This window comes from Schistocerca gregaria, chromosome 4 (assembly GCF_023897955.1).
Source record: "Schistocerca gregaria isolate iqSchGreg1 chromosome 4, iqSchGreg1.2, whole genome shotgun sequence".
Lineage (NCBI taxonomy): Eukaryota > Metazoa > Arthropoda > Insecta > Orthoptera > Acrididae > Schistocerca > Schistocerca gregaria.
Window position 1 is genome coordinate 26387494 of NC_064923.1, and position 25653 is coordinate 26413146.

At 46.1% G+C, this 25653-nt stretch overlaps 16 non-coding genes across 16 annotated transcripts; all 16 read left to right on the forward strand.

Moving 5' to 3' along the window:
- Positions 1-1235: 1235 nt before the first annotated feature.
- Trnat-agu (transfer RNA threonine (anticodon AGU)) lies at positions 1236-1307 on the forward strand. The gene has a single exon. It is a non-coding gene; the product is annotated as a tRNA-Thr (tRNA).
- A 1465-nt stretch (positions 1308-2772) lies between these two features.
- Trnat-agu (transfer RNA threonine (anticodon AGU)) lies at positions 2773-2844 on the forward strand. The gene has a single exon. It is a non-coding gene; the product is annotated as a tRNA-Thr (tRNA).
- A 1458-nt stretch (positions 2845-4302) lies between these two features.
- On the forward strand, positions 4303-4374 carry Trnat-agu (transfer RNA threonine (anticodon AGU)). The gene has a single exon. It is a non-coding gene; the product is annotated as a tRNA-Thr (tRNA).
- Positions 4375-5839: 1465 nt separating this feature from the next.
- On the forward strand, positions 5840-5911 carry Trnat-agu (transfer RNA threonine (anticodon AGU)). The gene has a single exon. It is a non-coding gene; the product is annotated as a tRNA-Thr (tRNA).
- A 1472-nt stretch (positions 5912-7383) lies between these two features.
- On the forward strand, positions 7384-7455 carry Trnat-agu (transfer RNA threonine (anticodon AGU)). Its single transcript has one exon. It is a non-coding gene; the product is annotated as a tRNA-Thr (tRNA).
- Positions 7456-8883: 1428 nt separating this feature from the next.
- Positions 8884-8955, forward strand: Trnat-agu (transfer RNA threonine (anticodon AGU)). The gene has a single exon. It is a non-coding gene; the product is annotated as a tRNA-Thr (tRNA).
- Positions 8956-10401: 1446 nt separating this feature from the next.
- On the forward strand, positions 10402-10473 carry Trnat-agu (transfer RNA threonine (anticodon AGU)). Its single transcript has one exon. It is a non-coding gene; the product is annotated as a tRNA-Thr (tRNA).
- A 1465-nt stretch (positions 10474-11938) lies between these two features.
- On the forward strand, positions 11939-12010 carry Trnat-agu (transfer RNA threonine (anticodon AGU)). The gene has a single exon. It is a non-coding gene; the product is annotated as a tRNA-Thr (tRNA).
- A 1425-nt stretch (positions 12011-13435) lies between these two features.
- On the forward strand, positions 13436-13507 carry Trnat-agu (transfer RNA threonine (anticodon AGU)). The gene has a single exon. It is a non-coding gene; the product is annotated as a tRNA-Thr (tRNA).
- A 1431-nt stretch (positions 13508-14938) lies between these two features.
- Trnat-agu (transfer RNA threonine (anticodon AGU)) lies at positions 14939-15010 on the forward strand. The gene has a single exon. It is a non-coding gene; the product is annotated as a tRNA-Thr (tRNA).
- Positions 15011-16472: 1462 nt separating this feature from the next.
- Trnat-agu (transfer RNA threonine (anticodon AGU)) lies at positions 16473-16544 on the forward strand. The gene has a single exon. It is a non-coding gene; the product is annotated as a tRNA-Thr (tRNA).
- Positions 16545-18012: 1468 nt separating this feature from the next.
- Positions 18013-18084, forward strand: Trnat-agu (transfer RNA threonine (anticodon AGU)). The gene has a single exon. It is a non-coding gene; the product is annotated as a tRNA-Thr (tRNA).
- A 1438-nt stretch (positions 18085-19522) lies between these two features.
- On the forward strand, positions 19523-19594 carry Trnat-agu (transfer RNA threonine (anticodon AGU)). The gene has a single exon. It is a non-coding gene; the product is annotated as a tRNA-Thr (tRNA).
- A 1456-nt stretch (positions 19595-21050) lies between these two features.
- On the forward strand, positions 21051-21122 carry Trnat-agu (transfer RNA threonine (anticodon AGU)). The gene has a single exon. It is a non-coding gene; the product is annotated as a tRNA-Thr (tRNA).
- A 1448-nt stretch (positions 21123-22570) lies between these two features.
- Trnat-agu (transfer RNA threonine (anticodon AGU)) lies at positions 22571-22642 on the forward strand. Its single transcript has one exon. It is a non-coding gene; the product is annotated as a tRNA-Thr (tRNA).
- Positions 22643-24119: 1477 nt separating this feature from the next.
- Trnat-agu (transfer RNA threonine (anticodon AGU)) lies at positions 24120-24191 on the forward strand. The gene has a single exon. It is a non-coding gene; the product is annotated as a tRNA-Thr (tRNA).
- Positions 24192-25653: the final 1462 nt, after the last annotated feature.

Sequence of the window (25653 nt, forward strand, 5' to 3'; positions counted from 1 at the left end):
TCTCAGAGCCTTCCGCGGTTGTCGTCGTTGGCGTCGTCGTCGCCGCCGCCACTTCTGCAGAAGTAGCAAATGGACATCGTAGCAAATGCGGCGAGGGACGCCCTGCCTTACATTTCCGAATGCACAAAGTGGGTGGTTTAGTTTCCCAGTCTATATTTGGTAGGTCTCGTAGCAGGTTGAATGTATCAAATGGGTTGGAAAGAGCAAGGGGCAGCGTCTGTGTAGAACGAAAACACAACTCCTCAGTGGTGTGAGCGTTTTGAGATGAGTCGTTTATAAGTTCCACTTGTTTGTCAGTGACCGTGTGGCCTAATGGATAAGGCGTCGGACTTCGTATCCGAAGATTGCGTGTTTGTTTCCTCTCTCGGTCGTGTTTTTCCAGATCTGAAAAAGAAACATACCGTTTTAGTGTAGCACTTGAGCAGTACGAAACCGTGTGAACGTTGCTGTTGACCATTTTCTGCTTGGAGATGCTCTTGAGCTTGAAACACGCACAACAAGACCGGTGTTAACTAGCGAATTGGTTTGCATATTGCCGTCGCCGCGTGTTTTTGACTGGCACTTGCACATCTAAAATAACGTCGGAAAGTAACTCGTTCGGCTTATGAGTCACATCAAGTATGTGTGTTAATTTTGACGAAACTAGCTCTGCAGGTTGTCATGCAATTCTGTTACCTCTCAGAAATGATTATGAAATAAAAGTGAACTACGTGACGAGTGTGACGTTAGGAAAACATTAGGCAACATGGGGAGGTTCTGTATGGGACCAATCAACCCAAACGAGTACTGTGTGACGTGCTAAAAGGCATATACTCACCGAGGCAGCGCGGCTAGCTCAGTCGGTAGAACATAAGGCTCTTAATCCCAGGGTCGTGGGTTCGATCCCCACATGGGGAGGAACGGAATTTTGTTCCTCTGCAGATGTAACTTACCGTTTTTCTGATTAACGTGATGTAATGGAAATAGCAACTTTAAACTTTGCCTACGTCTCCGTCAGTCGCTACGAAACTGTATTTGAAGGTGAAGGTGATTTCGTAGACATGTGTTAAAGACATGTTCTGAAATGCAAGTGGTGTTATTTGGAGAGCACTTCGTTTACGTGTCAGATGTGTAGGCAAGCAGTAATGGGTCGCCATAGCTGCAAATATTAGACGGTAATATGAAGTGTTGTCAGCTGAAGTCTGATGATCCAGACGACCGTAAGGATGAAGTACGCAAAAGTACCGCTAGGCCGCGCCTCTTTAGCTCAGTGGCAGAGCACTGGTGTAGTAAACCAGGGGTCGTGAGTTCGATCCTCACAGGAGGCAGACGAATTTTGGATATCAGTTGCGCGTCGTGGCCTTATAGCAAACAGTATCTGGGATGACTAACAATTAGCGAGAGGCGTTTTATTAAGAATTACTCTCAGATGTGATTAAGGCGAATGGCGCAGATAAAGCATTTGCCAAAGCGGTACAGCATAAGGTGGGATGGGACAGTCTGAAATACATTTTATAGATGTATTTCTCACATATCTCAGAGCCTTCCGCGGTTGTCGTCGTCGTCGTCGTCGTCGTCGTCGTCGTCGTCGTCGTCGCCGCCGCCGCCACTTCTGCAGAAGTAGCAAATGGACATCGTAGCAAATGCGGCGAGGGACGCCCTGCCTTACATTTCCGAATGCACAAAGTGTGTGGTTTAGTTTCCCAGTCTATATTTGGTAGGTCTCGTAGCAGGTTGAATGTATCAAATGGGTGGGAAAGAGCAAGGGGCAGCGTCTGTGTAGAACGAAAACACAACTCCTCAGTGGTGTGAGCGTTTTGAGATGAGTCGTATATAAGTTCCACTTGTTTGTCAGTGACCGTGTGGCCTAATGGATAAGGCGTCGGACTTCGTATCCGAAGATTGCGTGTTTGATTCCTCTCTCGGTCGTGTTTTTCCAGATCTGAAAAAGAAACATACCGTTTTAGTGTAGCACTTGAGCAGTACGAAACCGTGTGAATGTTGCTGTTGACCATTTTCTGCTTGGAGATGCTCTTCAGCTTAAAACACGCACAACAAGACCGGTGTTAACTAGCGAATTGGTTTGCATATTGCCGTCGCCGCGTGTTTTTGACTGGCACTTGCACATCTAAAATAACGTCGGAAAGTAACTCGTTCGGCTTATGAGTCACATCAAGTATGTGTGTTAATTTTGACGAAACTAGCTCTGCAGGTTGTCATGCAATTCTGTTACCTCTCAGAAATGATTATGAAATAAAAGTGAACTACGTGACGAGTGTGACGTTAGGAAAACATTAGGCAACATGGGGAGGTTCTGTATGCGACCAATCAACCCAAACGAGTACTGTGTGACGTGCTAACCGGCATATACTCACCGAGGCAGCGCGGCTAGCTCAGTCGGTAGAACATAAGGCTCTTAATCCCAGGGTCGTGGGTTCGATCCCCACGTGGGGAGGAACGGAATTTTGTTCCTCTGCAGATGTAACTTACCGTTTTTCTGATTAACGTGATGTAATGGAAATAGCAACTTTAAACTTTGCCTACGTCTCCGTCAGTCGCTACGAAACTGTATTTGAAGGTGAAGGTGATTTTGTAGACATGTGTGAAAGACATGTTCTGAAATGCAAGTGGTGTTATTTGGAGAGCACTTCGTTTACGTGTCAGATGTGTAGCCAAGCAGTAATGGGTGGCCATAGCTGCAAATATTAGACGGTAATATGAAGTGTTGTCAGCTGAAGTCTGATGATCCAGACGACCGTAAGGATGAAGTACGCAAAAGTACCGCTAGGCCGCGCCTCTTTAGCTCAGTGGCAGAGCACTGGTCTAGTAAACCAGGGGTCGTGAGTTCGATCCTCACAGGAGGCAGACGAATTTTGGATATCAGTTGCGCGTCGTGGCCTTATAGCAAACAGTATCTGGGATGACTAACAATTAGCGAGAGGCGTTTTATTAAGAATTACTCTCAGATGTGATTAAGGCGAATGGCGCAGATAAAGCATTTGCCAAAGCGGTACAGCATAAGGTGGGATGGGACAGTCTGAAATATATTTTATAGATGTATTTCTCACATATCTCAGAGCCTTCCGCGGTTGTCGTCGTCGTCGTCGTCGTCGTCGTCGTCGTCGTCGTCGTCGTCGTCGCCGCCGCCGCCGCCACTTCTGCAGAATTAGCAAATGCGGCGAGGGACGCCCTGCCTTACATTTCCGAATGCACAAAGTGTGTGGTTTAGTTTCCCAGTCTATATTTGGTAGGTCTCGTAGCAGGTTGAATGTATCAAATGGGTGGGAAAGAGCAAGGGGCAGCGTCTGTGTAGAACGAAAACACAACTCCTCAGTGGTGTGAGCGTTTTGAGATGAGTCGTATATAAGTTCCACTTGTTTGTCAGTGACCGTGTGGCCTAATGGATAAGGCGTCGGACTTCGTATCCGAAGATTGCGTGTTTGATTCCTCTCTCGGTCGTGTTTTTCCAGATCTGAAAAAGAAACATACCGTTTTAGTGTAGCACTTGAGCAGTACGAAACCGTGTGAATGTTGCTGTTGACCATTTTCTGCTTGGAGATGCTCTTCAGCTTGAAACACGCACAACAAGACCGGTGTTAACTAGCGAATTGGTTTGCATATTGCCGTCGCCGCGTGTTTTTGACTGGCACTTGCACATCTAAAATAACGTCGGAAAGTAACTCGTTCGGCTTATGAGTCACATCAAGTATGTGTGTTAATTTTGACGAAACTAGCTCTGCAGCTTGTCATGCAATTCTGTTACCTCTCAGAAATGATTATGAAATAAAAGTGAACTACGTGACGAGTGTGACGTTAGGAAAACATTAGGCAACATGGGGAGGTTCTGTATGGGACCAATCAACCCAAACGAGTACTGTGTGACGTGCTAACCGGCATATACTCACCGAGGCAGCGCGGCTAGCTCAGTCGGTAGAACATAAGGCTCTTAATCCCAGGGTCGTGGGTTCGATCCCCACGTGGGGAGGAACGGAATTTTGTTCCTCTGCAGATGTAACTTACCGTTTTTCTCAATAACGTGATGTAATGGAAATAGCAACTTTAAACTTTGCCTACGTCTCCGTCAGTCGCTACGAAACTGTATTTGAAGGTGAAGGTGATTTTGTAGACATGTGTGAAAGACATGTTCTGAAATGCAAGTGGTGTTATTTGGAGAGCACTTCGTTTACGTGTCAGATGTGTAGGCAAGCAGTAATGGGTCGCCATAGCTGCAAATATTAGACGGTAATATGAAGTGTTGTCAGCTGAAGTCTGATGATCCAGACGACCGTAAGGATGAAGTACGCAAAAGTACAGCTAGGCCGCGCCTCTTTAGCTCAGTGGCAGAGCACTGGTCTAGTAAACCAGGGGTCGTGAGTTCGATCCTCACAGGAGGCAGACGAATTTTGGATATCAGTTGCGCGTCGTGGCCTTATAGCAAACAGTATCTGGGATGACTAACAATTAGCGAGAGGCGTTTTATTAAGAATTACTCTCAGATGTGATTAAGGCGAATGGCGCAGATAAAGCATTTGCCAAAGCGGTACAGCATAAGGTGGGATGGGACAGTCTGAAATACATTTTATTGATGTATTTCTCACATATCTCAGAGCCTTCCGCGGTTGTCGTCGTCGTCGTCGTCGTCGTCGTCGTCGTCGTCGTCGTCGTCGCCGCCGCCACTTCTGCAGAAGTAGCAAATGGACATCGTAGCAAATGCGGCGAGGGACGCCCTGCCTTACATTTCCGAATGCACAAAGTGGGTGGTTTAGTTTCCCAGTCTATATTTGGTAGGTATCGTAGCAGGTTGAATGTATCAAATGGGTGGGAAAGAGCAAGGGGCAGCGTCTGTGTAGAACGAAAACACAACTCCTCAGTGGTGTGAGCGTTTTGAGATGAGTCGTATATAAGTTCCACTTGTTAGTCAGTGACCGTGTGGCCTAATGGATAAGGCGACGGACTTCGTATCCGAAGATTGCGTGTTTGTTTCCTCTCTCGGTCGTGTTTTTCCAGATCTGAAAAAGAAACATACCGTTTTAGTGTAGCACTTGAGCAGTACGAAAACGTGTGAACGTTGCTGTTGACCATTTTCTGCTTGGAGATGCTCTTGAGCTTGAAACACGCACAACAAGACCGGTGTTAACTAGCGAATTGGTTGGCATATTGCCGTCGCCGCGTGTTTTTGACTGGCACTTGCACATCTAAAATAACGTCGGAAAGTAACTCGTTCGGCTTATGAGTCACATCAAGTATGTGTGTTAATTTTGACGAAACTAGCTCTGCAGGTTGTCATGCAATTCTGTTACCTCTCAGAAATGATTATGAAATAAAAGTGAACTACGTGACGAGTGTGACGTTAGGAAAACATTAGGCAACATGGGGAGGTTCTGTATGGGACCAATCAACCCAAACGAGTACTGTGTGACGTGCTAACCGGCATATACTCACCGAGGCAGCGCGGCTAGCTCAGTCGGTAGAACATAAGGCTCTTAATCCCAGGGTCGTGGGTTCGATCCCCACGTGGGGAGGAACGGAATTTTGTTCCTCTGCAGATGTAACTTACCGTTTTTTTGATTAACGTGATGTAATGGAAATAGCAACTTTAAACTTTGCCTACGTCTCCGTCAGTCGCTACGAAACTGTATTTGAAGGTGAAGGTGATTTTGTAGACATGTGTGAAAGACATGTTCTGAAATGCAAGTGGTGTTATTTGGAGAGCACTTCGTTTACGTGTCAGATGTGTAGGCAAGCAGTAATGGGTCGCCATAGCTGCAAATATTAGACGGTAATATGAAGTGTTGTCAGCTGAAGTCTGATGATCCAGACGACCGTAAGGATGAAGTACGCAAAAGTACAGCTAGGCCGCGCCTCTTTAGCTCAGTGGCAGAGCACTGGTCTAGTAAACCAGGGGTCGTGAGTTCGATCCTCACAGGAGGCAGACGAATTTTGGATATCAGTTGCGCGTCGTGGCCTTATAGCAAACAGTATCTGGGATGACTAACAATTAGCGAGAGGCGTTTTATTAAGAATTACTCTCAGATGTGATTAAGGCGAATGGCGCAGATAAAGCATTTGCCAAAGCGGTACAGCATAAGGTGGGATGGGACAGTCTGAAATACATTTTATAGATGTATTTCTCACATATCTCAGAGCCTTCCGCGGTTGTCGTCGTCGTCGTCGTCGTCGTCGTCGTCGTCGTCGTCGTCGTCGTCGTCGCCGCCGCCACTTCTGCAGAAGTAGCAAATGGACATCGTAGCAAATGCGGCGAGGGACGCCCTGCCTTACATTTCCGAATGCACAAAGTGTGTGGTTTAGTTTCCCAGTCTATATTTGGTAGGTCTCGTAGCAGGTTGAATGTATCAAATGGGTGGGAAAGAGCAAGGGGCAGCGTCTGTGTAGAACGAAAACACAACTCCTCAGTGGTGTGAGCGTTTTGAGATGAGTCGTATATAAGTTCCACTTGCTTGTCAGTGACCGTGTGGCCTAATGGATAAGGCGTCGGACTTCGTATCCGAAGATTTGCGTGTTTGATTCATCTCTCGGTCGTGTTTTTCCAGATCTGAAAAAGAAACATACCGTTTTAGTGTAGCACTTGAGCAGTACGAAACCGTGTGAACGTTGCTGTTGACCATTTTCTGCTTGGAGATGCTCTTGAGCTTGAAACACGCACAACAAGACCGATGTTAACTAGCGAATTGGTTTGCATATTGCCGTCGCCGCGTGTTTTTGACTGGCACTTGCACATCTAAAATAACGTCGGAAAGTAACTCGTTCGGCTTATGAGTCACATCAAGTATGTGTGTTAATTTTGACGAAACTAGCTCTGCAGGTTGTCATGCAATTCTGTTACCTCTCAGAAATGATTATGAAATAAAAGTGAACTACGTGACGAGTGTGACGTTAGGAAAACATTAGGCAACATGGGGAGGTTCTGTATGGGACCAATCAACCCAAACGAGTACTGTGTGACGTGCTAACCAGCATATACTCACCGAGGCAGCGCGGCTAGCTCAGTCGGTAGAACATAAGGCTCTTAATCCCAGGGTCGTGGGTTCGATCCACACGTGGGGAGGAACGGAACTTTGTTCCTCTGCAGATGTAACTTACCGTTTTTCTGATTAACGTGATGTAATGGAAATAGCAACTTTAAACTTTGCCTACGTCTCCGTCAGTCGCTACGAAACTGTATTTGAAGGTGAAGGTGATTTTGTAGACATGTGTGAAAGACATGTTCTGAAATGCAAGTGGTGTTATTTGGAGAGCACTTCGTTTACGTGTCAGATGTGTAGGCAAGCAGTAATGGGTCGCCATAGCTGCAAATATTAGACGGTAATATGAAGTGTTGTCAGCTGAAGTCTGATGATCCAGACGACCGTAAGGATGAAGTACGCAAAAGTACCGCTAGGCCGCGCCTCTTTAGCTCAGTGGCAGAGCACTGGTCTAGTAAACCAGGGGTCGTGAGTTCGATCCTCACAGGAGGCAGACGAATTTTGGATATCAGTTGCGCGTCGTGGCCTTATAGCAAACAGTATCTGGGATGACTAACAATTAGCGAGAGGCGTTTTATTAAGAATTACTCTCAGATGTGATTAAGGCGAATGGCGCAGATAAAGCATTTGCCAAAGCGGTACAGCATAAGGTGGGATGGGACAGTCTGAAATACATTTTATAGATGTATTTCTCACATATCTCAGAGCCTTCCGCGGTTGTCGTCGTCGTCGTCGTCGCCGCCGCCGCCGCCACTTTTGCAGAATTAGCAAATGCGGCGAGGGACGCCCTGCCTTACATTTCCGAAATCACAAAGTGTGTGGTTTAGTTTCCCAGTCTATATTTGGTAGGTCTCGTAGCAGGTTGAATGTATCAAATGGGTGGGAAAGAGCAAGGGGCAGCGTCTGTGTAGAACGAAAACACAACTCCTCAGTGGTGTGAGCGTTTTGAGATGAGTCGTATATAAGTTCCACTTGTTTGTCAGTGACCGTGTGGCCTAATGAATAAGGCGTCGGACTTCGTATCCGAAGATTGCGTGTTTGATTCCTCTCTCGGTCGTGTTTTTCCAGATCTGAAAAAGAAACATACCGTTTTAGTGTAGCACTTGAGCAGTACGAAACCGTGTGAATGTTGCTGTTGACCATTTTCTGCTTGGAGATGCTCTTCAGCTTGAAACACGCACAACAAGACCGGTGTTAACTAGCGAATTGGTTTGCATATTGCCGTCGCCGCGTGTTTTTGACTGGCACTTGCACATCTAAAATAACGTCGGAAAGTAACTCGTTCGGCTTATGAGTCACATCAAGTATGTGTGTTAATTTTGACGAAACTAGCTCTGCAGGTTGTCATGCAATTCTGTTACCTCTCAGAAATGATTATGAAATAAAAGTGAACTACGTGACGAGTGTGACGTTAGGAAAACATTAGGCAACATGGGGAGGTTCTGTATGGGACCAATCAACCCAAACGAGTACTGTGTGACGTGCTAACCGGCATATACTCACCGAGGCAGCGCGGCTAGCTCAGTCGGTAGAACATAAGGCTCTTAATCCCAGGGTCGTGGTTTCGATCCCCACGTGGGGAGGAACGGAATTTTGTTCCTCTGCAGATGTAACTTACCGTTTTTCTCAATAACGTGATGTAATGGAAATAGCAACTTTAAACTTTGCCTACGTCTCCGTCAGTCGCTACGAAACTGTATTTGAAGGTGAAGGTGATTTTGTAGACATGTGTGAAAGACATGTTCTGAAATGCAAGTGGTGTTATTTGGAGAGCACTTCGTTTACGTGTCAGATGTGTAGCCAAGCAGTAATGGGTCGCCATAGCTGCAAATATTAGACGGTAATATGAAGTGTTGTCAGCTGAAGTCTGATGATCCAGACGACCGTAAGGATGAAGTACGCAAAAGTACAGCTAGGCCGCGCCTCTTTAGCTCAGTGGCAGAGCACTGGTCTAGTAAACCAGGGGTCGTGAGTTCGATCCTCACAGGAGGCAGACGAATTTTGGATATCAGTTGCGCGTCGTGGCCTTATAGCAAACAGTATCTGGGATGACTAACAATTAGCGAGAGGCGTTTTATTAAGAATTACTCTCAGATGTGATTAAGGCGAATGGCGCAGATAAAGCATTTGCCAAAGCGGTACAGCATAAGGTGGGATGGGACAGTCTGAAATACATTTTATAGATGTATTTCTCACATATCTCAGAGCCTTCCGCGGTTGTCGTCGTCGTCGTCGTCGTCGTCGTCGTCGTCGTCGTCGTCGCCGCCGCCACTTTTGCAGAATTAGCAAATGCGGCGAGGGACGCCCTGCCTTACATTTCCGAAATCACAAAGTGTGTGGTTTAGTTTCCCAGTCTATATTTGGTAGGTCTCGTAGCAGGTTGAATGTATCAAATGGGTGGGAAAGAGCAAGGGGCAGCGTCTGTGTAGAACGAAAACACAACTCCTCAGTGGTGTGAGCGTTTTGAGATGAGTCGTATATAAGTTCCACTTGTTTGTCAGTGACCGTGTGGCCTAATGAATAAGGCGTCGGACTTCGTATCCGAAGATTGCGTGTTTGATTCCTCTCTCGGTCGTGTTTTTCCAGATCTGAAAAAGAAACATACCGTTTTAGTGTAGCACTTGAGCAGTACGAAACCGTGTGAATGTTGCTGTTGACCATTTTCTGCTTGGAGATGCTCTTCAGCTTGAAACACGCACAACAAGACCGGTGTTAACTAGCGAATTGGTTTGCATATTGCCGTCGCCGCGTGTTTTTGACTGGCACTTGCACATCTAAAATAACGTCGGAAAGTAACTCGTTCGGCTTATGAGTCACATCAAGTATGTGTGTTAATTTTGACGAAACTAGCTCTGCAGGTTGTCATGCAATTCTGTTACCTCTCAGAAATGATTATGAAATAAAAGTGAACTACGTGACGAGTGTGACGTTAGGAAAACATTAGGCAACATGGGGAGGTTCTGTATGGGACCAATCAACCCAAACGAGTACTGTGTGACGTGCTAACCGGCATATACTCACCGAGGCAGCGCGGCTAGCTCAGTCGGTAGAACATAACGCTCTTAATCCCAGGGTCGTGGGTTCGATCCCCACGTGGGGAGGAACGGAATTTTGTTCCTCTGCAGATGTAACTTACCGTTTTTCTCAATAACGTGATGTAATGGAAATAGCAACTTTAAACTTTGCCTACGTCTCCGTCAGTCGCTACGAAACTGTATTTGAAGGTGAAGGTGATTTTGTAGACATGTGTGAAAGACATGTTCTGAAATGCAAGTGGTGTTATTTGGAGAGCACTTCGTTTACGTGTCAGATGTGTAGGCAAGCAGTAATGGGTCGCCATAGCTGCAAATATTAGACGGTAATATGAAGTGTTGTCAGCTGAAGTCTGATGATCCAGACGACCGTAAGGATGAAGTACGCAAAAGTACAGCTAGGCCGCGCCTCTTTAGCTCAGTGGCAGAGCACTGGTCTAGTAAACCAGGGGTCGTGAGTTCGATCCTCACAGGAGGCAGACGAATTTTGGATATCAGTTGCGCGTCGTGGCCTTATAGCAAACAGTATCTGGGATGACTAACAATTAGCGAGAAGCGTTTTATTAAGAATTACTCTCAGATGTGATTAAGGCGAATGGCGCAGATAAAGCATTTGCCAAAGCGGTACAGCATAAGGTGGGATGGGACAGTCTGAAATACATTTTATAGATGTATTTCTCACATATCTCAGAGCCTTCCGCGGTTGTCGTCGTCGTCGTCGTCGTCGTCGTCGTTGTCGTCGTCGTCGCCGCCGCCGCCACTTCTACAGATGTAGCAAATGGACATCGTAGCAAATGCGGCGAGGGACGCCCTGCCTTACATTTCCGAATGCACAAAGTGTGTGGTTTAGTTTCCCAGTCTATATTTGGTAGGTCTCGTAGCAGGTTGAATGTATCAAATGGGTGGGAAAGAGCAAGGGGCAGCGTCTGTGTAGAACGAAAACACAACTCCTCAGTGGTGTGAGCGTTTTGAGATGAGTCGTATATAAGTTCCACTTGTTTGTCAGTGACCGTGTGGCCTAATGGATAAGGCGTCGGACTTCGTATCCGAAGATTGCGTGTTTGATTCCTCTCTCGGTCGTGTTTTTCCAGATCTGAAAAAGAAACATACCGTTTTAGTGTAGCACTTGAGCAGTACGAAACCGTGTGAATGTTGCTGTTGACCATTTTCTGCTTGGAGATGCTCTTCAGCTTAAAACACGCACAACAAGACCGGTGTTAACTAGCGAATTGGTTTGCATATTGCCGTCGCCGCGTGTTTTTGACTGGCACTTGCACATCTAAAATAACGTCGGAAAGTATCTCGTTCGGCTTATGAGTCACATCAAGTATGTGTGTTAATTTTGACGAAACTAGCTCTGCAGGTTGTCATGCAATTCTGTTACCTCTCAGAAATGATTATGAAATAAAAGTGAACTACGTGACGAGTGTGACGTTAGGAAAACATTAGGCAACATGGGGAGGTTCTGTATGGGACCAATCAACCCAAACGAGTACTGTGTGACGTGCTAACCGGCATATACTCACCGAGGCAGCGCGGCTAGCTCAGTCGGTAGAACATAAGGCTCTTAATCCCAGGGTCGTGGGTTCGAGCCCCACGTGGGGAGGAACGGAATTTTGTTCCTCTGCAGATGTAACTTACCGTTTTTCTGATTAACGTGATGTAATGGAAATAGCAACTTTAAACTTTGCCTACGTCTCCGTCAGTCGCTACGAAACTGTATTTGAAGGTGAAGGTGATTTTGTAGACATGTGTGAAAGACATGTTCTGAAATGCAAGTGGTGTTATTTGGAGAGCACTTCGTTTACGTGTCAGATGTGTAGGCAAGCAGTAATGGGTCGCCATAGCTGCAAATATTAGACGGTAATATGAAGTGTTGTCAGCTGAAGTCTGATGATCCAGACGACAGTAAGGATGAAGTACGCAAAAGTACCGCTAGGCCGCGCCTCTTTAGCTCAGTGGCAGAGCACTGGTCTAGTAAACCAGGGGTCGTGAGTTCGATCCTCACAGGAGGCAGACGAATTTTGGATATCAGTTGCGCGTCGTGGCCTTATAGCAAACAGTATCTGGGATGACTAACAATTAGCGAGAGGCGTTTTATTAAGAATTACTCTCAGATGTGATTAAGGCGAATGGCGCAGATAAAACATTTGCCAAAGCGGTACAGCATAAGGTGGGATGGGACAGTCTGAAATACATTTTATAGATGTATTTCTCACATATCTCAGAGCCTTCCGCGGTTGTCGTCGTCGTCGTCGTCGCCGCCGCCGCCACTTCTGCAGAAGTAGCAAATGCGGCGAGGGACGCCCTGCCTTACATTTCCGAATGCACAAAGTGTGTGGTTTAGTTTCCCAGTCTATATTTGGTAGGTCTCGTAGCAGGTTGAATGTATCAAATGGGTGGGAAAGAGCAAGGGGCAGCGTCTGTGTAGAACGAAAACACAACTCCTCAGTGGTGTGAGCGTTTTGAGATGAGTCGTATATAAGTTCCACTTGTTTGTCAGTGACCGTGTGGCCTAATGGATAAGGCGTCGGACTTCGTATCCGAAAATTGCGTGTTTGATTCCTCTCTCGGTCGTGTTTTTCCAGATCTGAAAAAGAAACATACCGTTTTAGTGTAGCACTTGAGCAGTACGAAACCGTGTGAACGTTGCTGTTGACCATTTTCTGCTTGGAGATGCTCTTCAGCTTAAAACACGCACAACAAGACCGGTGTTAACTAGCGAATTGGTTTGCATATTGCCGTCGCCGCGTGTTTTTGACTGGCACTTGCACATCTAAAATAACGTCGGAAAGTAACTCGTTCGGCTTATGAGTCACATCAAGTATGTGTGTTAATTTTGACGAAACTAGCTCTGCAGGTTGTCATGCAATTCTGTTACCTCTCAGAAATGATTATGAAATAAAAGTGAACTACGTGACGAGTGTGACGTTAGGAAAACATTAGGCAACATGGGGAGGTTCTGTATGGGACCAATCAACCCAAACGAGTACTGTGTGACGTGCTAACCGGCATATACTCACCGAGGCAGCGCGGCTAGCTTAGTCGGTAGAACATAAGGCTCTTAATCCCAGGGTCGTGGGTTCGATCCCCACGTGGGGAGGAACGGAATTTTGTTCCTCTGCAGATGTAACTTACCGTTTTTCTGATTAACGTGATGTAATGGAAATAGCAAGTTTAAACTTTGCCTACGTCTCCGTCAGTCGCTACGTAACTGTATTTGAAGGTGAAGGTGATTTTGTAGACATGTGTGAAAGACATGTTCTGAAATGCAAGTGGTGTTATTTGGAGAGCACTTCGTTTACGTGTCAGATGTGTAGGCAAGCAGTAATGGGTCGCCATAGCTGCAAATATTAGACGGTAATATGAAGTGTTGTCAGCTGAAGTCTGATGATCCAGACGACCGTAAGGATGAAGTACGCAAAAGTACCGCTAGGCCGCGCCTCTTTAGCTCAGTGGCAGAGCACTGGTCTAGTAAACCAGGGGTCGTGAGTTCGATCCTCACAGGAGGCAGACGAATTTTGGATATCAGTTGCGCGTCGTGGCCTTATAGCAAACAGTATCTGGGATGACTAACAATTAGCGAGAGGCGTTTTATTAAGAATTACTCTCAGATGTGATTAAGGCGAATGGCGCAGATAAAGCATTTGCCAAAGCGGTACAGCATAAGGTGGGATGGGACAGTCTGAAATACATTTTATAGATGTATTTCTCACATATCTCAGAGCCTTCCGCGGTTGTCGTCGTCGTCGTCGTCGTCGTCGCCGCCGCCGCCACTTCTGCAGAAGTAGCAAATGCGGCGAGGGACGCCCTGCCTTACATTTCCGAATGCACAAAGTGTGTGGTTTAGTTTCCCAGTCTATATTTGGTAGGTCTCGTAGCAGGTTGAATGTATCAAATGGGTGGGAAAGAGCAAGGGGCAGCGTCTGTGTAGAACGAAAACACAACTCCTCAGTGGTGTGAGCGTTTTGAGATGAGTCGTATATAAGTTCCACTTGTTTGTCAGTGACCGTGTGGCCTAATGGATAAGGCGTCGGACTTCGTATCCGAAGATTGCGTGTTTGATTCCTCTCTCGGTCGTGTTTTTCCAGATCTGAAAAAGAAACATACCGTTTTAGTGTAGCACTTGAGCAGTACGAAACCGTGTGAATGTTGCTGTTGACCATTTTCTGCTTGGAGATGCTCTTGAGCTTGAAACACGCACAACAAGACCGGTGTTAACTAGCGAATTGGTTTGCATATTGCCGTCGCCGCGTGTTTTTGACTGGCACTTGCACATCTAAAATAACGTCGGAAAGTAACTCGTTCGGCTTATGAGTCACATCAAGTATGTGTGTTAATTTTGACGAAACTAGCTCTGCAGGTTGTCATGCAATTCTGTTACCTCTCAGAAATGATTATGAAATAAAAGTGAACTACGTGACGAGTGTGACGTTAGGAAAACATTAGGCAACATGGGGAGGTTCTGTATGGGACCAATCAACCCAAACGAGTACTGTGTGACGTGCTAACCGGCATATACTCACCGAGGCAGCGCGGCTAGCTCAGTCGGTAGAACATAAGGCTCTTAATCCCAGGGTCGTGGGTTCGATCCCCACGTGGGGAGGAACGGAATTTTGTTCCTCTGCAGATGTAACTTACCGTTTTTCTCAATAACGTGATGTAATGGAAATAGCAACTTTAAACTTTGCCTACGTCTCCGTCAGTCGCTACGAAACTGTATTTGAAGGTGAAGGTGATTTTGTAGACATGTGTGAAAGACATGTTCTGAAATGCAAGTGGTGTTATTTGGAGAGCACTTCCTTTACGTGTCAGATGTGTAGCCAAGCAGTAATGGGTCGCCATAGCTGCAAATATTAGACGGTAATATGAAGTGTTGTCAGCTGAAGTCTGATGATCCAGACGACCGTAAGGATGAAGTACGCAAAAGTACAGCTAGGCCGCGCCTCTTTAGCTCAGTGGCAGAGCACTGGTCTAGTAAACCAGGGGTCGTGAGTTCGATCCTCACAGGAGGCAGACGAATTTTGGATATCAGTTGCGCGTCGTGGCCTTATAGCAAACAGTATCTGGGATGACTAACAATTAGCGAGAGGCGTTTTATTAAGAATTACTCTCAGATGTGATTAAGGCGAATGGCGCAGATAAAGCATTTGCCGTACAGCATAAGGTGGGATGGGACAGTCTGAAATACATTTTATAGATGTATTTCTCACATATCTCAGAGCCTTCCGCGGTTGTCGTCGTCGTCGTCGTCGTCGTCGTCGTCGTCGTCGTCGTCGTCGTCGCCGCCGCCACTTCTGCAGAAGTAGCAAATGGACATCGTAGCAAATGCGGCGAGGGACGCCCTGCCTTACATTTCCGAATGCACAAAGTGTGTGGTTTAGTTTCCCAGTCTATATTTGGTAGGTCTCGTAGCAGGTTGAATGTATCAAATGGGTGGGAAAGAGCAAGGGGCAGCGTCTGTGTAGAACGAAAACACAACTCCTCAGTGGTGTGAGCGTTTTGAGATGAGTCGTATATAAGTTCCACTTGTTTGTCAGTGACCGTGTGGCCTAATGGATAAGGCGTCGGACTTCGTATCCGAAGATTGCGTGTTTGATTCCTCTCTCGGTCGTGTTTTTCCAGATCTGAAAAAGAAACATACCGTTTTAGTGTAGCACTTGAGCAGTACGAAACCGTGTGAACGTTGCTGTTGACCATTTTCTGCTTGGAGATGCTCTTCAGCTTAAAACACGCACAACAAGACCGGTGTTAACTAGCGAATTGGTTTGCATATTGCCGTCGCCGCGTGTTTTTGACTGGCACTTGCACATCTAAAATAACGTCGGAAAGTAACTCGTTCGGCTTATGAGTCACATCAAGTATGTGTGTTAATTTTGACGAAACTAGCTCTGCAGGTTGTCATGCAATTCTGTTACCTCTCAGAAATGATTATGAAATAAAAGTGAACTACGTGACGAGTGTGACGTTAGGAAAACATTAGGCAACATGGGGAGGTTCTGTATGGGACCAATCAACCCAAACGAGTACTGTGTGACGTGCTAACCGGCATATACTCACCGAGGCAGCGCGGCTAGCTCAGTCGGTAGAACATAAGGCTCTTAATCCCAGGGTCGTGGGTTCGATCCCCACATGGGGAGGAACGGAATTTTGTTCCTCTGCAGATGTAACTTACCGTTTTTCTGATTAACGTGATGTAATGGAAATAGCAACTTTAAACTTTGCCTATGTCTCCGTCAGTCGCTACGAAACTGTATTTGAAGGTGAAGGTGATTTTGTAAACATGTGTGAAAGACATGTTCTGAAATGCAAGTGGTGTTATTTGGAGAGCACTTCCTTTACGTGTCAGATGTGTAGGCAAGCAGTAATGGGTCGCCATAGCTGCAAATATTAGACGGTAATATGAAGTGTTGTCAGCTGAAGTCTGATGATCCAGACGACCGTAAGGATGAAGTACGCAAAAGTACCGCTAGGCCGCGCCTCTTTAGCTCAGTGGCAGAGCACTGGTCTAGTAAACCAGGGGTCGTGAGTTCGATCCTCACAGGAGGCAGACGAATTTTGGATATCAGTTGCGCGTCGTGGCCTTATAGCAAACAGTATCTGGGATGACTAACAATTAGCGAGAGGCGTTTTATTAAGAATTACTCTCAGATGTGATTAAGGCGAATGGCGCAGATAAAGCATTTGCCAAAGCGGTACAGCATAAGGTGGGATGGGACAGTCTGAAATACATTTTATAGATGTATTTCTCACATATCTCAGAGCCTTCCGCGGTTGTCGTCGTCGTCGTCGTCGTCGTCGTCGTCGTCGTCGTCGTCGCCGCCGCCGCCGCCACTTCTGCAGAAGTAGCAAATGGACATCGTAGCAAATGCGGCGAGGGACGCCCTGCCTTACATTTCCGAATGCACAAAGTGTGTGGTTTAGTTTCCCAGTCTATATTTGGTAGGTCTCGTAGCAGGTTGAATGTATCAAATGGGTGGGAAAGAGCAAGGGGCAGCGTCTGTGTAGAACGAAAACACAACTCCTCAGTGGTGTGAGCGTTTTGAGATGAGTCGTATATAAGTTCCACTTGTTTGTCAGTGACCGTGTGGCCTAATGGATTAGGCGTCGGACTTCGTATCCGAAGATTGCGTGTTTGATTCCTCTCTTGGTCGTGTTTTTCCAGATCTGAAAAAGAAACATACCGTTTTAGTGTAGCACTTGAGCAGTACGAAACCGTGTGAATGTTGCTGTTGACCATTTTCTGCTTGGAGATGCTCTTCAGCTTGAAACACGCACAACAAGACCGGTGTTAACTAGCGAATTGGTTTGCATATTGCCGTCGCCGCGTGTTTTTGACTGGCACTTGCACATCTAAAATAACGTCGGAAAGTAACTCGTTCGGCTTATGAGTCACATCAAGTATGTGTGTTAATTTTGACGAAACTAGCTCTGCAGGTTGTCATGCAATTCTGTTAACTCTCAGAAATGATTATGAAATAAAAGTGAACTACGTGACGAGTGTGACGTTAGGAAAACATTAGGCAACATGGGGAGGTTCTGTATGGGACCAATCAACCCAAACGAGTACTGTGTAATGTGCTAACCGGCATATACTCACCGAGGCAGCGCGGCTAGCTCAGTCGGTAGAACATAAGGCTCTTAATCCCAGGGTCGTGGGTTCGATCCCCACGTGGGGAGGAACGGAATTTTGTTCCTCTGCAGATGTAACTTACCGTTTTTCTGATTAACGTGATGTAATGGAAATAGCAACTTTAAACTTTGCCTACGTCTCCGTCAGTCGCTACGAAACTATATTTGAAGGTGAAGGTGATTTTGTAGACATGTGTGAAAGACATGTTCTGAAATGCAAGTGGTGTTATTTGGAGAGCACTTCCTTTACGTGTCAGATGTGTAGCCAAGCAGGAATGGGTCGCCATAGCTGCAAATATTAGACGGTAATATGAAGTGTTGTCAGCTGAAGTCTGATGATCCAGACGACCGTAAGGATGAAGTACGCAAAAGTACCGCTAGGCCGCGCCTCTTTAGCTCAGTGGCAGAGCACCGGTCTAGTAAACCAGGGGTCGTGAGTTCGATCCTCGCAGGAGGCAGACGAATTTTGGATATCAGTTGCGCGTCGTGGCCTTATAGCAAACAGTATCTGGGATGACTAACAATTAGCGAGAGGCGTTTTATTAAGAATTACTCTCAGATGTGATTAAGGCGAATGGCGCAGATAAAGCATTTGCCAAAGCGGTACAGCATAAGGTGGGATGGGACAGTCTGAAATACATTTTATAGATGTATTTCTCACATATCTCAGAGCCTTCCGCGGTTGTCGTCGTCGTCGTCGTCGCCGCCGCCACTTCTGCAGAAGTAGCAAATGGACATCGTAGCAAATGCGGCGAGGGACGCCCTGCCTTACATTTCCGAATGCACAAAGTGTGTGGTTTAGTTTCCCAGTCTATATTTGATAGGTCTCGTAGCAGGTTGAATGTATCAAATGGGTGGGAAAGAGCAAGGGGCAGCGTCTGTGTAGAACGAAAACACAACTCCTCAGTGGTGTGAGCGTTTTGAGATGAGTCGTATATAAGTTCCACTTGTTTGTCAGTGACCGTGTGGCCTAATGGATAAGGCGTCGGACTTCGTATCCGAAGATTGCGTGTTTGATTCCTCTCTCGGTCGTGTTTTTCCAGATCTGAAAAAGAAACATACCGTTTTAGTGTAGCACTTGAGCAGTACGAAACCGTGTGAATGTTGCTGTTGACCATTTTCTGCTTGGAGATGCTCTTCAGCTTAAAACACGCACAACAAGACCGGTGTTAACTTGCGAATTGGTTTGCATATTGCCGTCGCCGCGTGTTTTTGACTGGCACTTGCACATCTAAAATAACGTCGGAAAGTAACTCGTTCGGCTTATGAGTCACATCAAGTATGTGTGTTAATTTTGACGAAACTAGCTCTGCAGGTTGTCATGCAATTCTGTTACCTCTCAGAAATGATTATGAAATAAAAGTGAACTACGTGACGAGTGTGACGTTAGGAAAACATTAGGCAACATGGGGAGGTTCTGTATGGGACCAATCAACCCAAACGAGTACTGTGTGACATGCTAACCGGCATATACTCGCCGAGGCAGCGCGGCTAGCTCAGTCGGTAGAACATAAGGCTCTTAATCCCAGGGTCGTGGGTTCGATCCCCACGTGGGGAGGAATGGAATTTTGTTCCTCTGCAGATGTAACTTACCGTTTTTCTGATTAATGTGATGTAATGGAAATAGCAACTTTAAACTTTGCCTACGTCTCCGTCAGTCGCTACGAAACTGTATTTGAAGGTGAAGGTGATTTCGTAGACATGTGTGAAAGACATGTTCTGAAATGCAAGTGGTGTTATTTGGAGAGCACTTCCTTTACGTGTCAGATGTGTAGCCAAGCAGTAATGGGTCGCCATAGCTGCAAATATTAGACGGTAATATGAAGTGTTGTCAGCTGAAGTCTGATGATCCAGACGACCGTAAGGATGAAGTACGCAAAAGTACCACTAGGCCGCGCCTCTTTAGCTCAGTGGCAGAGCACTGGTCTAGTAAACCAGGGGTCGTGAGTTCGATCCTCACAGGAGGCAGACGAATTTTGGATATCAGTTGCGCGTCGTGGCCTCATAGCAAACAGTATCTGGGATGACTAACAATTAGCGAGAGGCGTTTTATTAAGAATTACTCTCAGATGTGATTAAGGCGAATGGCGCAGATAAAGCATTTGCCGTACAGCATAAGGTGGGATGGGACAGTCTGAAATACATTTTATAGATGTATTTCTCACATATCTCTGAGCCTTCCGCGGTTGTCGTCGTCGTCGTCGTCGTCGTCGTCGTCGTCGTCGTCGTCGTCGTCGCCACTTCTGCAGAAGTAACAAATGGACATCGTAGCAAATGCGGCGAGGGACGCCCTGCCTTACATTTCCGAATGCACAAAGTGTGTGGTTTAGTTTCCCAGTCTATATTTGGTAGGTCTCGTAGCAGGTTGAATGTATCAAATGGGTGGGAAAGAGCAAGGGGCAGCGTCTGTGTAGAACGAAAACACAACTCCTCAGTGGTGTGAGCGTTTTGAGATGAGTCGTATATAAGTTCCACTTGTTTGTCAGTGACCGTGTGGCCTAATGGATTAGGCGTCGGACTTCGTATCCGAAGATTGCGTGTTTGATTCCTCTCTTGGTCGTGTTTTTCCAGATCTGAAAAAGAAACATACCGTTTTAGTGTAGCACTTGAGCAGTACGAAACCGTGTGAATGTTGCTGTTGACCATTTTCTGCTTGGAGATGCTCTTGAGCTTGAAACACGCACAACAAGACCGGTGTTAACTAGCGAATTGGTTTGCATATTGCCGTCGCCGCGTGTTTTTGACTGGCACTTGCACATCTAAAATAACGTCGGAAAGTAACTCGTTCGGCTTATGAGTCACATCAAGTATGTGTGTTAATTTTGACGAAACTAGCTCTGCAGGTTGTCATGCAATTCTGTTACCTCTCAGAAATGATTATGAAATAAAAGTGAACTACGTGACGAGTGTGACGTTAGGAAAACATTAGGCAACATGGGGAGGTTCTGTATGGGACCAATCAACCCAAACGAGTACTGTGTAATGTGCTAACCGGCATATACTCACCGAGGCAGCGCGGCTAGCTCAGTCGGTAGAACATAAGGCTCTTAATCCCAGGGTCGTGGGTTCGATCCCCACGTGGGGAGGAACGGAATTTTGTTCCTCTGCAGATGTAACTTACCGTTTTTCTGATTAACGTGATGTAATGGAAATAGCAACTTTAAACTTTGCCTACGTCTCCGTCAGTCGCTACGAAACTATATTTGAAGGTGAAGGTGATTTTGTAGACATGTGTGAAAGACATGTTCTGAAATGCAAGTGGTGTTATTTGGAGAGCACTTCCTTTACGTGTCAGATGTGTAGCCAAGCAGTAATGGGTCGCCATAGCTGCAAATATTAGACGGTAATATGAAGTGTTGTCAGCTGAAGTCTGATGATCCAGACGACCGTAAGGATGAAGTACGCAAAAGTACCGCTAGGCCGCGCCTCTTTAGCTCAGTGGCAGAGCACCGGTCTAGTAAACCAGGGGTCGTGAGTTCGATCCTCGCAGGAGGCAGACGAATTTTGGATATCAGTTGCGCGTCGTGGCCTTATAGCAAACAGTATCTGGGATGACTAACAATTAGCGAGAGGCGTTTTATTAAGAATTACTCTCAGATGTGATTAAGGCGAATGGCGCAGATAAAGCATTTGCCAAAGCGGTACAGCATAAGGTGGGATGGGACAGTCTGAAATACATTTTATAGATGTATTTCTCACATATCTCAGAGCCTTCCGCGGTTGTCGTCGTCGTCGTCGTCGTCGTCGTCGTCGTCGCCACTTCTGCAGAAGTAACAAATGGACATCGTAGCAAATGCGGCGAGGGACGCCCTGCCTTACATTTCCGAATGCACAAAGTGTGTGGTTTAGTTTCCCAGTCTATATTTGGTAGGTCTCGTAGCAGGTTGAATGTATCAAATGGGTGGGAAAGAGCAAGGGGCAGCGTCTGTGTAGAACGAAAACACAACTCCTCAGTGGTGTGAGCGTTTTGAGATGAGTCGTATATAAGTTCCACTTGTTTGTCAGTGACCGTGTGGCCTAATGGATAAGGCGTCGGACTTCGTATCCGAAGATTTGCGTGTTTGATTCCTCTCTCGGTCGTGTTTTTCCAGATCTGAAAAAGAAACATACCGTTTTAGTGTAGCACTTGAGCAGTACGAAACCGTGTGAACGTTGCTGTTGACCATTTTCTGCTTGGAGATGCTCTTGAGCTTGAAACACGCACAACAAGACCGATGTTAACTAGCGAATTGGTTTGCATATTGCCGTCGCCGCGTGTTTTTGACTGGCACTTGCACATCTAAAATAACGTCGGAAAGTAACTCGTTCGGCTTATGAGTCACATCAAGTATGTGTGTTAATTTTGACGAAACTAGCTCTGCAGGTTGTCATGCAATTCTGTTACCTCTCAGAAATGATTATGAAATAAAAGTGAACTACGTGACGAGTGTGACGTTAGGAAAACATTAGGCAACATGGGGAGGTTCTGTATGGGACCAATCAACCCAAACGAGTACTGTGTGACGTGCTAACCGGCATATACTCACCGAGGCAGCGCGGCTAGCTCAGTCGGTAGAACATAAGGCTCTTAATCCCAGGGTCGTGGGTTCGAGCCCCACGTGGGGAGGAACGGAATTTTGTTCCTCTGCAGATGTAACTTACCGTTTTTCTGATTAACGTGATGTAATGGAAATAGCAACTTTAAACTTTGCCTACGTCTCCGTCAGTCGCTACGAAACTGTATTTGAAGGTGAAGGTGATTTTGTAGACATGTGTGAAAGACATGTTCTGAAATGCAAGTGGTGTTATTTGGAGAGCACTTCCTTTACGTGTCAGATGTGTAGCCAAGCAGTAATGGGTCGCCATAGCTGCAAATATTAGACGGTAATATGAAGTGTTGTCAGCTGAAGTCTGATGATCCAGACGACCGTAAGGATGAAGTACGCAAAAGTACCGCTAGGCCGCGCCTCTTTAGCTCAGTGGCAGAGCAGTGGTCTAGTAAACCAGGGGTCGTGAGTTCGATCCTCACAGGAGGCAGACGAATTTTGGATATCAGTTGCGCGTCGTGGCCTTATAGCAAACAGTATCTGGGATGACTAACAATTAGCGAGAGGCGTTTTATTAAGAATTACTCTCAGATGTGATTAAGGCGAATGGCGCAGATAAAGCATTTGCCAAAGCGGTACAGCATAAGGTGGGATGGGACAGTCTGAAATATATTTTATAGATGTATTTCTCACATATCTCAGAGCCTTCCGCGGTTGTCGTCGTCGTCGTCGTCGTCGTCGTCGTCGTCGTCGTCGTCGTCGTCGTCGTCGTCGCCGCCGCCACTTCTGCAGAAGTAGCAAATGGACATCGTAGCAAATGCGGCGAGGGACGCCCTGCCTTACATTTCCGAATGCACAAAGTGTGTGGTTTAGTTTCCTAGTCTATATTTGGTAGGTCTCGTAGCAGGTTGAATGTATCAAATGGGTGGGAAAGAGCAAGGGGCAGCGTCTGTGTAGAACGAAAACACAACTCCTCAGTGGTGTGAGCGTTTTGAGATGAGTCGTATATAAGTTCCGCTTGTTTCTCAGTGACCGTGTGGCCTAATGGATAAGGCGTCGGACTTCGTATCCGAAGATTGCGTGTTTGATTCCTCTCTCGGTCGTGTTTTTCCAGATCTGAAAAAGAAACATACCGTTTTAGTGTAGCACTTGAGCAGTACGAAACCGTGTGAATGTTGCTGTTGACCATTTTCTGCTTGGAGATGCTCTTGAGCTTGAAACACGCACAACAAGACCGGTGTTAACTAGCGAATTGGTTTGCATATTGCCGTCGCCGCGTGTTTTTGACTGGCACTTGCACATCTAAAATAACGTCGGAAAGTAACTCGTTCGGCTTATGAGTCACATCAAGTATGTGTGTTAATTTTGACGAAACTAGCTCTGCAGGTTGTCATGCAATTCTGTTACCTCTCAGAAATGATTATGAAATAAAAGTGAACTACGTGACGAGTGTGACGTTAGGAAAACATTAGGCAACATGGGGAGGTTCTGTATGGGACCAATCAACCCAAACGAGTACTGTGTGATGTGCTAACCGGCATATACTCACCGAGGCAGCGCAGCTAGCTCAGTCGGTAGAACATAAGGCTCTTAATCCCAGGGTCGTGGGTTCGATCCCCACGTGGGGAGGAACGGAATTTTGTTCCTCTGCAGATGTAACTTACCGTTTTTCTGATTAACGTGATGTAATGGAAATAGCAACTTTAAACTTTGCCTACGTCTCCGTCAGTCGCTACGAAACTGTATTTGAAGGTGAAGGTGATTTTGTAGACATGTGTGAAAGACATGTTCTGAAATGCAAGTGGTGTTATTTGGAGAGCACTTCGTTTACGTGTCAGATGTGTAGGCAAGCAGTAATGGGTCGCCATAGCTGCAAATATTAGACGGTAATATGAAGTGTTGTCAGCTGAAGTCTGATGATCCAGACGACCGTAAGGATGAAGTACGCAAAAGTACCGCTAGGCCGCGCCTCTTTAGCTCAGTGGCAGAGCACTGGTCTAGTAAACCAGGGGTCGTGAGTTCGATCCTCACAGGAGGCAGACGAATTTTGGATATCAGTTGCGCGTCGTGGCCTTATAGCAAACAGTATCTGGGATGACTAACAATTAGCGAGAGGCGTTTTATTAAGAATTACTCTCAGATGTGATTAAGGCGAATGGCGCAGATAAAGCATTTGCCAAAGCGGTACAGCATAAGGTGGGATGGGACAGTCTGAAATATATTTTATAGATGTATTTCTCACATATCTCAGAGCCTTCCGCGGTTGTCGTCGTCGTCGTCGTCGTCGTCGTCGTCGTCGTCGTCGTCGCCGCCGCCACTTCTGCAGAAGTAGCAAATGGACATCGTAGCAAATGCGGCGAGGTACGCCCTGCCTTACATTTCCGAATGCACAAAGTGGGTGGTTTAGTTTCCCAGTCTATATTTGGTAGGTCTCGTAGCAGGTTGAATGTATCAAATGGGTGGGAAAGAGCAAGGGGCAGCGTCTGTGTAGAACGAAAACACAACTCCTCAGTGGTGTGAGCGTTTTGAGATGAGTCGTATATAAGTTCCACTTGTTTGTCAGTGACCGTGTGGCCTAAAGAGTTCCGCTTGAGACGCGACAGCGATCGGACGTGCTGTGTATTCGATCCGCCGTTACCCTCGGGTTGTGAATATTTACCTTCTGTGTGTGACGTTTCTTTGTCTTCTGTTTTTCGTTGTTTCTTTGCCTTAGTGTTTGTTTTGTGTCCTGCGTTGTATTGCGGCTTTTGCCGCATTAATTAAGTGTTATGGCTTCCCGGTTGTTTCCGCGGAAGTGTACTCTCAGTTTTCAGTTTAACAAGGCTACCAGGAATGTCCAACCGACATCGTTGGAAATTCACGAATGGATTGTGGACACGATTGGCATTACATCGGACCAGGTACATACGGCGTATTTTGATACAGAATTATACTGCTTTTTTGTGAAATTGTTGAACCCGGTTTTGCTGGATAAGATATTACTTAAACATGGTGAGCAAGTGTCGTTCCGTCATAGGGATGGTTCTGTTAGCAGTGTTACTGTTTCAAATGCTGAAATTACGTATACCACAGTTCGGGTTTATAATTTACCCCCTGAAGTTGACAACAGCTATCTTAAGGAAGCTTTGCTTGGTTATGGTACTGTTCGGTCAATTCGAAATGAACGTTGGTCTGCACAACATAAGCTGCAATGTTATAATGGTGTCAGATCAGTTGAAATGCATATTAAGTCTAATATACCGTCCCATCTGATTGTATGTGGTTATCGTGTACATCTTACTTATGAGGGGCAGCTTGGTACATGTTTCCTATGTAATGAACATGGTCATGTTCGAGCTAATTGCCCTAAGCGGGTATTTGTGCTTAAAAATGGCCTAGCACAGCGCCGCAAATTAACGGTTGCCGATCTTGTGCCAGCAGCTTCCTCCACTGTTTCCTATCTGCCTCCTGCAGTAGCTTCTTCACAACAGGTGTCACCCTCCCCTGATGCAGGGTTTCCTC